We start from the raw sequence: 12,361 nt of genomic DNA on the forward strand, positions 1-12,361 counted from the left end.
AATGTAAATATGTAATGTAATGTATGTTATGTAGGCATTTTGAATTAAACTGTTAAATATTGATTGAATTTAATTGTTCAATTTACTTCACGAAACACAATGAATTCATGTTGAATAGCTCGCTGCGATGTGCTGTGATAACACTGTTGTTATACATGATATGCTGCGATAACACTCATGTTATACATGATGTGCTGCGATAACACTCTTGTTATACATGATGTGCTGCGATAACACTGTTGTTATACATGATGTGCTGCGATAACACTCTTGTTATACATGATGTGCTGCGATAACACTGTTGTTATGCATGATGTGCTGCGATAACACTCTTGCTATACATGATGTGCAGCGATAACACTCTTGTTATACATGATATGCTGCGATAACACTCATGTTATACATGATGTGCTGCGATAACACTCTTGTTATACATGATGTGCTGCGATAACACTCTTGTTATACGTGATGTGCTGCGATAACACTCTTATTATACATGATGTCTTATCATAGCACTCACGCCAAGTATCAGTCAAGGAATAGTCCTGCCAAGCATCAAGTCCCAACACTTATCATGAGAACCAAGATTTGGGATGACACTTGCGTTCATTATTACCTTATACGGTAAAGTCAAGAATTCAATGTTAAAATGATACTGACTATGTTGTTAGCATGTTAGCAGTAACATACTATCGTATATGATACTGCTTTAAGTATCATATTCGATACACAAGAAGGATCTTACACGAGAAGTATCATACGCGATGAGCTCCAAATTTTGCGATAACATGTAGAATGTTGAGCATTTATTCCAACATAACTCTCATGTTAACGGTCCTGTGACAAATAATCGTATCAATTCAATTTACATTTTCCCCCTCTTTTCCTTTTCCCTCTTTAATTTTTTTAATTATTATGAGCGTCTCATACTCACTGTAGCCCAGGTGTGCTGAGCTGGGGGACATTGAGAGGTGTGCAGAGCTGGGGGATATTGAGTGGTGTGCTGAGCTGGGGGACATTGAGAGGTGTGCAGAGCTGGGGGACATTGAGAGGTGTGCAGAGCTGGGGGACATTGAGAGGTGTGCTGAGACGGGTGCACATTGCAATGCATTTTAAGTTATGAAACTACGTAAATTGTTATCTTTTGGGCGCTAATTGCGTCTAATCAACGAAAAGCAGAAACAACAATGATGAGCGTTTAATCACAGTGAAAAGCTAACCATTCACTACCATGATGACGGTAGTGTTCTTGTAGCAAGAGGCGCAATCTCAACAAATGTCTTGCGGCCTTCAGCCTCGCCACTGCTGGCAAGTCCAGTTAAATTATCCGTCTGCATTAAGGATAAATAATATTTTCCGTCTGTATTATGAATAAATAATATTTCCCGTCTATATAAAGAATTACTTATATTTTCTGTTTGTATTGGGAATAAATACGTAATATTTATGTCTATATATGGAATAAATTATATTTTCGTCTATATTAAGTATAAATAATATTTTCCGTTTATAGTAGAAAGAAATTAAATTCTCTGTTGTCTGTGGACCAATTAAAAATTTCCGACTTTTATTCGCACTCGTTTCTTGTATTGTGAGGGCAAGACGAGGGCATGTGGCCCTCGGCATGCCATGTCACAGCTGCCTCGTGTGTGTTCGTGGTATGTAGAGACATAAGTAAATAATCCAAGTACAAGCATTGAATTAATTCACTGAAATTAATGTGTTGAGTATCATTTATTCAACTCGAGTGGACAAGTTGAGTTTTGCAATTTCAACTCAAAAAAATTGGTTGAGTATTGTTGTTTTTATCCAGGTACACCAACAAAATAGAGCGGGTATTGATTAAGTTCTCCACTCGATAAAGAATATGGAAATTATTCTCCATCTGAAAATATTTTTACGACGTGTTAAAAGTACTCGTTTTTACTGAGGCTATCGTTCGACAAAAAATTTCAAGAAGTCTTCTACACCAAAAATAGAATACAATTGCTGTGTGGATGCATCGATTTTGCAACGCATGCGAACAACTGGTTTGCCGTAAAAAATTGAATAGCGTAATGGTTTACATATGTCCATCGAAACCGGAAAAATTGTAAAATTCACACCGGACTTACCGAAATTCTTCACAAGTAATACAAGGAAAATTTTTCACAAGAGCGGGTGCCCGGGAAGCCCACGCATTTGTCCTCGTTAAGGAAAAAATTAATGCTGGACCAGGAAACTTATTCGTACGATGGATGCCTGACGCAGTGCTGCGGTTTGAAGGTGCCAGTGCAGAGCAGCCCGCCGGCGTGGGAGGTGCAGTTGCTTGTTGTCTGCACTTGCATAACTTAACTTGACCACCACCCTTGAGCGTCCGCTCGCTCTTTATTGACTTTACTGTGACAGTAATTTTGATAATTAAATAACAAAAATTTCAGTAATGCGGAATATACCACCTTATTTAAATTTTGGATCTGTCTGTAAAATAATCGCGATCGATGGGCTGAGCTGATGCTTTAGTTCTATTTTAATTAAATAGAGAATGTGAAAATTAAATTTATTATCCATCTGTATTCGCAAGCACAATTTTTGAAAGTCATTCTTTCTGTCTACGAAACATTTTATGCCAGCCTTCAAGTAAGACAAAAAAATATTCGGATCTCTAACAGCTTGGAACTCTGTCAATTGGATCTCTAACAGCTTAGAACTCTGTCAATATGATCTCTTGCAGCTTGGAACTCTCACTAGGATCTCTATCAGCTTGGATATTTGTCAATAGGATCTCTAACAGCTTGGAACTCTGTCAATAGGATCTCTTGCAGCTTGGAACTCTGTCAATAGGATCTCTAACAGCTTGGAACTCTGTCAATAGGATCTTTAACAGCTTGGAACTCTGTCAATAGGATCTCTAACAGCTTGGAGCTTAGTTGCTTGTTGTCTGCACTTGCATAACTTAACTTGACCACCACCCTTGAGCGTCCGCTCGCTCTTTATTGACTTTACTGTGACAGTAATTTTGAATTAAATAACAAAATTTTCAGTAATGCGGGCCACTATGCCACCTTATTTTACCTTTCTTAAATTTTGGATTTGTCTGTAAAATCGTCGTGATCGATGGGCTGAGCTGATACTTAAGTTCTCTTTTAATTAAATAGAGAATGTGACAATAAAATTTAATCTCCACATGTAACCGTAAGCAACATTTCTAAAAGTTATTCTTTCTGTCTGCGAAACATTTTATGCCAGCCTTCAAGTAAGACAAAAAACTATTCGGATCTGTAAAAGCTTGGATCTCTGTCAATAGGATCTCTACCAGTTTGGAATTCTGTCAATAGGATCTCTACCAGTTTGGAACTTTGTCAATAGGATCTTTAACACCTTGGATCTCTGTCAATAGGATTACTACCAGTTTAGAATTCTGTCAATATATAGGATCTCTAACAGCTTAGAACTCTGTTAAAAAGATCTCTAACAGCTCGGGACTCTTTCAGCAGGATCTCAAACAACTTGGAACTCTAGCTGTCAATTGGATCTTTACGAAAATTAATGAACTAGGAATATTGTCAAATTAATATTAAACAAATAGATGAACATTAATAACCAAATGCACGAATGTTAAATAATATTTTATGTTATGTAATAAATATTTTCGGAAGAAATATTAATTCACACGAACAGAGTATTGCACACCGTTGCCCTTAAATTTTGCTTCCGTTTGGCTTCATGTATTTTTAAATGAGAGGTAAAAGTCTCTTACCAATTTTAGGATATAATAGATTTATCTATTTCTTAATGATTACTGTTATGATTATAATTATTTGGATGATAATTAGAAATGGTATTCACTTGTTTTATAAATTAAATTATACAATATTTAAAGGTGGACACATTATCGTCGTATCGTAGCTATTATTTATTTTATCTATTATTTTAATGTCTTAGCTATTATTATAATGGAACATCGTTCAGTAACATTTCAATATACCGTCGAATATTCAAGGAAATTTATTCTCTTTTCTTACTGAACCCGTCGCTGCCCTGTTGCTAGGCAGAGACTTAGCAGTCCCAGCTTGCACATATAGTTTATATGTGCTAGAATGTTAGCACAAGTTATATAAAAGACGAATTTTATATATTTCCTCAGATATTATCATCTTAAATCAAAAATAAGTAAGAATCCACGTACTTCATCCCTCCATATAAGTATGAACCAATTCCTTTAATTCTATACCAAAATTTTTAGTTTTAATTATTACAATCTTTCTTTAGCAATTACTTTACAGATGAGTTATATGAGGCACAACAACAATGCTAGAATAGACCAACTTTGTAGTGTACTCGCGATTAACGAAACTACAATTACGATGGTGTGTATATTTTAACCCGCCAAAAAATATGTTTTTAAAATAATATCTTTTCTTTCAGGAATTTCAAATAATTCTCGGCCTCTTCATGGAGACATCTTAGTTTTGTGTGCGACCAAATCACGTAGTATTATAAATCTCAAACTTGTTAAACATAAACATCAAAAGTGAAAGTTACAAATGTTTTTTTAAAAGAAATAACAATTTGAATGAAAAGGGGCGTTTATAGACAAAATAATTTGGCTTCTTTCACGACAATTCGATTTATCCAAGCGATATTACAAAAATGACAGAATCATTTAGTCGCTTTCGAGTTTTATAAAAGAACCTAGCCATCAAAATTTCTCGACTTCGTGCGGCAATTAGCAACGCAGTTTCTGTCAATAGGTTCTCTAATAGCTTGGAACTCTGCCCAGGTTTTCAAGGAAGCTCTATGTGACTTTGAAGCTCTAATAGAAGCAACGACAAAATAAAGTTTCAAACGCTAGTCATGACGCGTATGTGGCCAGCGAACATATTTCTGAAGGTTATAGCTGCGCTGTCGACGCTCATACTGCAGCCCACCGTCTTCCCGACCACGAACGTCGGTGACGACGCCGTCTTTGACTTCATCGTCGGTGAGATCACGAATTTTTAATACCTTACACGAACAGAAATTTCCTATAAAGATGGTCTCGTTGAACCAGAGTTAGCTGATCATACCAGGAATTATTATTAATTAATTAATCTTAATTATTTTTTTAGTATTTAGACTAAATATCGATGATTGTGTTGTCAGCGTTGATTATACGATGCTGTCTTCGAGCCGGTAGCCGGTTTCGACCGGCTAACCTAACATAACATAACATATTGATCTCGGCGCTTAAGTGTAGGCCTCATGTGGCCTGTCGCCGATTTTTTTCCTTTTCGTGCCTTGTTCACAGAAGATCTAATATCGTTTCATTTGACCGGATCTTTTCATGACTGACGATAGTTTGAAGTAGCTACTAGACTTCCACTGGGTTCGATAAGGTGCTAGGCATTTCAAATCTGAACATATATTTTTCCATAGCTTTATCTAGTCTGTCCATAGCTTTATCTAGTCTGACTTGCCAATTTTGACTTGCCAATTTTGAACAAAGTTTTCACAGCTAGTCCGAGTATTCAACCACTTCACTTACTACTTCCACCAAATCGATCTTAAACTCTCGGCCACTCCGAGGCGAGTGGTATTTTTCAGTCAGAATGCTGGTCAAGAATAGATAATGGTTTCTGTTCATATAGTTGACTGAATGATTTTTCGTCACTTTTCTTAAAATTCGGTCTGACAACACATTGTTAAGAACAAAGGTAACATGGTTTGGAAACATGTTGTTTGCTGTTTTATAGATAGCCAAGCCAACTTTAAAGTTAGTAATGATCTGTGAGATCAGTGGTGGACACAGCTGACGGAAAAGTTAGCTTCGTTCGTTAGCTAACTGGAAAGTTAACTTTTGTACCGCTAAACCGATAAATCGTCGGAAAATTTAGCTGAATTTACCGCTAACCGCGAATTTTTAGTATATCAATTTAGCTTTGGCTTAATTTTTGGGGGGCTCTTAAACTCTGAAAAACAGAACAAGAGAGCTTAACTTTAAATATGTAAAAATAAATAAATAATAATTCACTTAAGCATTGACAAGGAGCTTTCCAAAAAGGTGTAGCATGCCAAGATCAGATAATGATCAAGATGGATAAATGAATAATTAAATGAACAAATTAAATTTGGCAGTAGTTGACATTCAACATACAGTTTATTAAACGAATAAGAAATAATATAGAACACAGGTAAAATCAGGGTTAAACATTGCTTTTATTCGGGCTTGCCCTTCATCTCCTCGAGGTGATGATTTTGCCCTTGATGAACATCAGCCTCCCTGCCCTTGATGAACACCAGCCTCTCTGCCCTTGATGAACATCAGCCTCTCTGCCCTTGATGAACATCAGCCTCTCTGCCCTTGATGAACATCAGCCTCTCTGNAGATAGAAGATCAGTGTAAGGAGCTGGCATCACTTGGTATTATTGAACCAAGTTGTTCAGCATGGTCATCACCAGTTGTACCGATTAGAAAAAAGGATGGAACCTTACGTCTCTGTGTGGATTATAGGCGATTAAATAAAGTAACAAAACCAGATCGATACCCTTTACCTAACTTAGTTGATGCAGTTTATAGTTTGAAGGGTAACAAATTTTTCACTACTTTGGATCTGACAAGGGGATACTATCAAATCCCTATCCATGAAAATTCTCGTGAATATACAGCGTTCCCAACTCCACACTCACATTGGCATTTCAATCGGTTGAGTTTTGGGCTTAAAAATGCACCATCTTCATTTCAGCGCGAGATGCAATCAATCCTACATGAGTTTCCATGGTCAAAGGTTGTCATTTATATTGACTACATCCTAATCATGGAGGAAACTCTTGACAGGTTAACAAGGTATGAAGTTGTAGAGGGTAGTCTCCCCTTGGGCCTGGTGATTGATGGTTCTTCTGTGCCAGGTGGGGGGATTCTCTTTTTATAAGCATGATGGTCACCCTGGGACGAGTTACCAATTAATGTACAGTTGCCAGCAGGCCACAAGGAAATTCGACGGCGTGCCTGCAGTGAGCTCCTTAACCGACCAATGCATTACAATTTGAAGCTCACAAAGGCAAGCCGTCAAAACTTGAGAACGATGAGCGTAAATGGCCAGCTGCCCTCTCTTTATGTGCTGCTGGTAGTATGCGCTCTCTACCAGGTAGTTGTTTTGGTCTATTATTGGGAATCACAATCGATAATCTATCATCAACCTTCTGTTAATCAGGATAACTGTATGGGGTTTGTTTACCGGCAATGTTTGGCAGGAGTGCATTTCAACCCCTTATAACACTGTATGTGGTTTATTTACCTGCAATGTTTGGCAGGAGCACATTTCAACCCATTGCAACCTACAGTTGCTTTTCAAAAACCCAGGATTGGTTGGCTTAAGAGAAGGTCGAGTCTGGCAAAACCAGGAGGTCGCAGGTGCAGGTGTGTACACTGGAAGAATCAAGTGCCAATTGCCAATAAGTGTTCTCGGTGTCCTGACTGGCAGCATCCGAGAGTTATAGTGGAATTTGGTGCCACGAATCTCTGTGCCCTCATTGACACAGGGTCTGAAGTAAGTCTAGTCAGAAAGTCAGTGTTAGGAGTGTGTGATGTGAAGCCAGTGGTGTGTAATGTGGACGATTTAAAACTGGAGGGCTATGCGGGAAAAATCACTTGTACTCTGGGATTGGTAGAGATTAAGATTTGCTGCCCTGGGTTACCTGTGTGCTCTCATATCCTTGGAGTTGTGGATCATGAAAGCATACCACATTGTTTTCTGCTGGTCATGGATTTCCTGGTCAGCCAGGGTCTGAAATTTAATTTATTTAATGATAAACTTCAAGCAAATTGGGATCAGAAAAGCAAAGGGGCTGTTCTCCTACCAATGAGTAATTTGGAAAGCAGTAATCCCATCCTGTTGATAGAGTCGAGACCATGCATAAAGGATGAGGGTGTTGTGCTTCCTCCTATTGCCAAAAGATACCCAGGATGTATTGCGGAGGCTCAACAAGACACAGTCATGTTGTTATTGGCCAATAATCTGGAAAGTGAACTACCTCCTGCTCAGTGGCCAGCTGAGCTGAAGGAATTTCGAAGTGCAGCTCAAAGGCTCTTTATGCAGGAGGGCATATTGCTCTATCACTCAGACCTAATTAGCTGTGTGGTGCCACCTGGCATGCTCGCAGCTCTTGCAGTAACAACCCATGACAACATGGCACATTTGGGAGGTGAGAAGCTGTTGAGTTTGCTGCGGAGGAATGTATGGCACTCTCGATTGGTTCAGGTTGTGTCCGACGAATGCACCACCTGTAAACATTGTCAACTGTACAAGGTATCAGCTCAACATCAGCTCTACACCGATGTTGAAGATTCTAGCTCATCACCCTTTTGATCTGTTAGCTCTAGATCTGATACATACAGTTCCCACTTACCTTGTCAGGCAATATTGGTTGCCTTGTGGCTGTAGACCATTTCTCAAAGTGGCTTAGTGTGTCTCATCTGTTGAATAAAACAGCTGCCACAGTTACAAATGCCTTTAAAACGCGTATTCGTCCAGCACTCCTTCGAGTACCAGATCGAATTCTGACGGATAACGGACCAGAGTTCAGGAGTGACGCCTTTTGTCAGTTCCTTGATAGATTGGGCATTAAACATATATTTTCTACGTCATATAGCCCTTCAAGTAATGGCTGTCTGGAAAGAACCAATCGCACCATAGCGGAGCTGTTGAGGAATTTAGTTCAGTCATCAGCCACCTGGGATAAAGAGCTCTGTAAAATAGTAATGGTGTACAATAACACAAAACATGCAGAAATTGGCATGTCCCCTGCTGAGTACCTGTTAACAAACACTCATAGAGTGCTTGATGAACCAGTAATATCAATGCCTAAGCTGGCAGTGTGGAAGGCAGGGAATGATAAATTTACCCCATTTGCTGTGGGTGATCTTGTGGAGAAAAAAATCCCCTTGTTGGGGAACTGTGCAACTAATAAGTTCCAGCCTCGATATGAGGGGCCATTTCGGGTATATGAAGTGAACCCCAATAAGGTCACCTTCAGAATTCGTCACTTAAAAAGTGGCCAGACCAGCCGTGCACATTACAATCAGTTGTTGCGATGGAAAGAGTCGCCACCATATCTGTGTTCAGGTTGGGATGATAGCTCAGATGAGGAGGGCCAGTCTATTCCACCCCAAGCTATGTCAGAATCTCTCCTGTCAAATTCCTTGTTCACCTCTGGTGCATCAAGTGATAGTTTTTCTGGATTCTCTAGTCATACGTCCCAGGAAATAATGAACACTCTGCCCAGAATGGTTTCTCTCAAAAGTTGGGATGGAGCACCAGTGCCAACTATACCATTAACAGTACATAACGGCCCACTACTTCATAGGGAGATAAGTTCTTGGACAGATAGCGTGGAGCAACATGAAGAACGTACAAAGACAGNCGGGGGAACATGGAGAGGTGTGCTGTGCTATGGTGTTGTGGGAAGCCCATTTGAGTGATACTGCAAGGAAGTAGGATTTTCCTACTAGGGGTCCTGCAAACCCCTCGGTCCTGAGATGCAATGTCATGTGAAATCAAAGTATGAAATTAAAGCAAAAGTATGTGTCAATTTCAGTGTTGACATTATAGTAGACTGCTCACTATTTGATATGCATCACTAACTTAATCATGTTAAAGTTGATGCAACTGATATTTTTATGAATTTAGTGCACCCATTTTCTCGTGGTCCACTACATGGGCCTGGGTTGTCTTCTGCATGCCAGTTCCAGGGCCCATACTTTCAAAAAAAGTTAAGCGATTGTAAGTTCATCAGCCAATCATTGACGGCTTTTCAAGCAAAATCCACCAATCATAGACAAGACAATAGAGCGTAAGTACTTACGTTCACTGAGCGAATTTTGAAAGTATGGCCCCAGAACACTATCTCAGAGTCGCAAGTATACTCTCCACAAAAGCAGAGAGCGGACAACCTGCATTCCAGGGGCAGTGGCAAGACTTCCAATTGCCGTAGGTTTTGTGATTGGTGCGTGAAAGCGCACTTAACAGAAGATTGTTGGTTTGCGGGTGGGGCCTGCCTCATCTGCGGCAATAGTGACCACATGCGACGTGAGTGCCCAAGGTACCGACCTGAAAACAAGCGTAGCACCAGGTGCCCAACCCAGTTAAAATTTAAGGCCGTGGCGCCGTTGTTTATCGGCGTGGAGGGCGATTATGAGCGCGCAACGGCAGATTGGCCGCTTCTCCCAAAACAAGAAAGCCGAGAACTATGAAGGAAAACTCTCTGCTGAAGACTGTGAGTTTATTTTCTATTTATAACAATTCATCACACAGATTTATCCTCAGATAACTATACGAAAAGTTAAATTAATGTTGTAGTAAGCCAGTGTGCAGAGTACATTACACGGCACGCTTAGCAGCTTCTGGCTCAGAAATGGGATAGATTTGCCACATAGGGTACAACAGCAATTTTTTGTAAATCAGCAGATGTGTGTCATTCTAATTTGCGGAACAGAATTTTCCTTTAGCAATGAACATAGTAGGTCACAAATATTTTAAATCACCTCTTACTCGCGATGCATGTGGCGGTTCTAAAAATAACACAAATTTCGATTTGGTTCGCGTACAGTTGCGAAAAATTCAATGAAATTACCACAAAACACCTTCTCCAGCTTGGGCGAAAAAGGCTATTCAAGGTGCAATGGAATATTTTCCAAATTTATGTTATCCTGGTATATTTAAAAAATTTATGTCATCCTGAATTATCCTGAAAGCAATATAATAATCTGTCAGTAATTTTTTTGTGCTCAATAATCCTGCATCCTTATGTGGTCATTTCGTACAGGCTACACTCTAATTAGTATTAAACATTCTAAAATATTCATTATTTGATTGAATTTGACTTCATTTAACTTTTCAGTGCCGTATCATGGTTTGGGAGGACCACTCTCGGTCTCCAACTCGAATTGGTTCGACCTTTCCAAGTATGTCTTCGCGGCAGCCAGGGAAATGGGTTTTAAAAAAATTGACCCCAACGCTAAAAAGACAATTGGTATGTATTGTGCGAAAAATCATCGCAATGAACCTATTGCACTTTATTGGTAATTTTATGTGATATTATTTTTGCACTGATATTAATAGAGTAATCTTTGGATGCACACAATGTATTCAAATTATAAATGAAATTTCTTATTGTGGCATTTTGGTACGAATCTGTTAATTTAGTGCAAATTTATTTCAGTAAAAATTTTAATTTTGGGCAAAGTAAAACGCTTTTTTTATTAATGCTACGAGATGGAATATTCATGGTAGTTCAAGTTTGAGTTTCAATGAAATACAGGTCATGTTTCCATGCAGGATACTTCCTGCCGGATTATACCACAAAGAAAGGTGAACGCCACTCAGCTGCAGATGCCTATCTCAAGCCCACCCTGAGCAGACCAAATCTCTCCCTGCAGACCGATTCGCAAGTTATAAGGGTACAAACTGTCAGAAAAAAACTACGCTGACGGAGTAGAACTGATCCTCCAGTAGTACTCACATAGACTAAGTCAACTCTAAGTCACCCAGTAGTACTCACATTATAGCTAAATTAATTTTTTGTTGATATAAAAAAGGGAGAAAGCGCAAAAGCATCTAAACCAAACTTTACAATTTACCGAAATATAGGTAGAAGAAGTTACCTTTCGGTTTGTTTTGTCACATCGAAATAGAACTAACTGGTGTAGGGAGTCGATGCTATCAAAGAATAATTTTGTTAAATGTCTCATCATAATATAAGCTATCAAAAGAACAATTTTTTTAAATTCAGATAATGTCTCCATGATGACAATTACGAATTAGCATAACCTTAATAGAAATATTTGAATTTATTCATGTGCATCTTTGTTTTAAAAGTCTCATAATAATGAGTTTAGGAAACATAACTTTAAAAAATTATATGACTGAGTTTTTCTTTATTTTCAGATTCTGTTTAACAACAAAAACAGAGCTATAGGAGTTCGCTACATGCAAGGAGGTCGGGTAAGTCAACGACCTCATCGAACTCTCAATTTAAATCCTATTGTCAAATCGCAGAGCCCGAATCAAATTATTTTGATAAATGCCTCGGCACAAGTTTAGACCAGTTTAAGTGATAAACCCTATGTAAATTATTCGTAGATCATTATGATTTGTTTTCATTTTTTATATTCATCATTTCCAATCGTCTCGCATCAATTTTTTTATCACCGTTCCAACCAAGATTAATTTTAAAAAAATGTATCCAAACTGTTGTAATATTAATCAATATTGATTGACTTTGATATTATACAGGGTGCGGCGCGGGAACTTACTTATTTGAATTGCGCGCCACGTGGCGGCCATTAGTCCTAGGAAGGTGGCGCCATGCGCAATATGGTGCGCGGGCTATGAAGTTTTTCGTC

General features: G+C 38.7%; 1 long non-coding RNA gene across 1 annotated transcript; it reads left to right on the top strand.

Annotated features, from left to right (window-relative positions):
- The first annotated feature begins 10,189 nt into the window (after positions 1-10,189).
- On the top strand, positions 10,190-11,962 carry LOC108671439. The gene is made up of 4 exons (XR_001930809.1): positions 10,190-10,233; positions 10,858-10,989; positions 11,295-11,416; positions 11,904-11,962. It is a non-coding gene; the product is annotated as an uncharacterized LOC108671439 (long non-coding RNA).
- Positions 11,963-12,361: the final 399 nt, after the last annotated feature.

This window comes from Hyalella azteca, unplaced genomic scaffold, assembly GCF_000764305.2.
Source record: "Hyalella azteca isolate HAZT.00-mixed unplaced genomic scaffold, Hazt_2.0.2 contig9883, whole genome shotgun sequence".
Lineage (NCBI taxonomy): Eukaryota > Metazoa > Arthropoda > Malacostraca > Amphipoda > Hyalellidae > Hyalella > Hyalella azteca.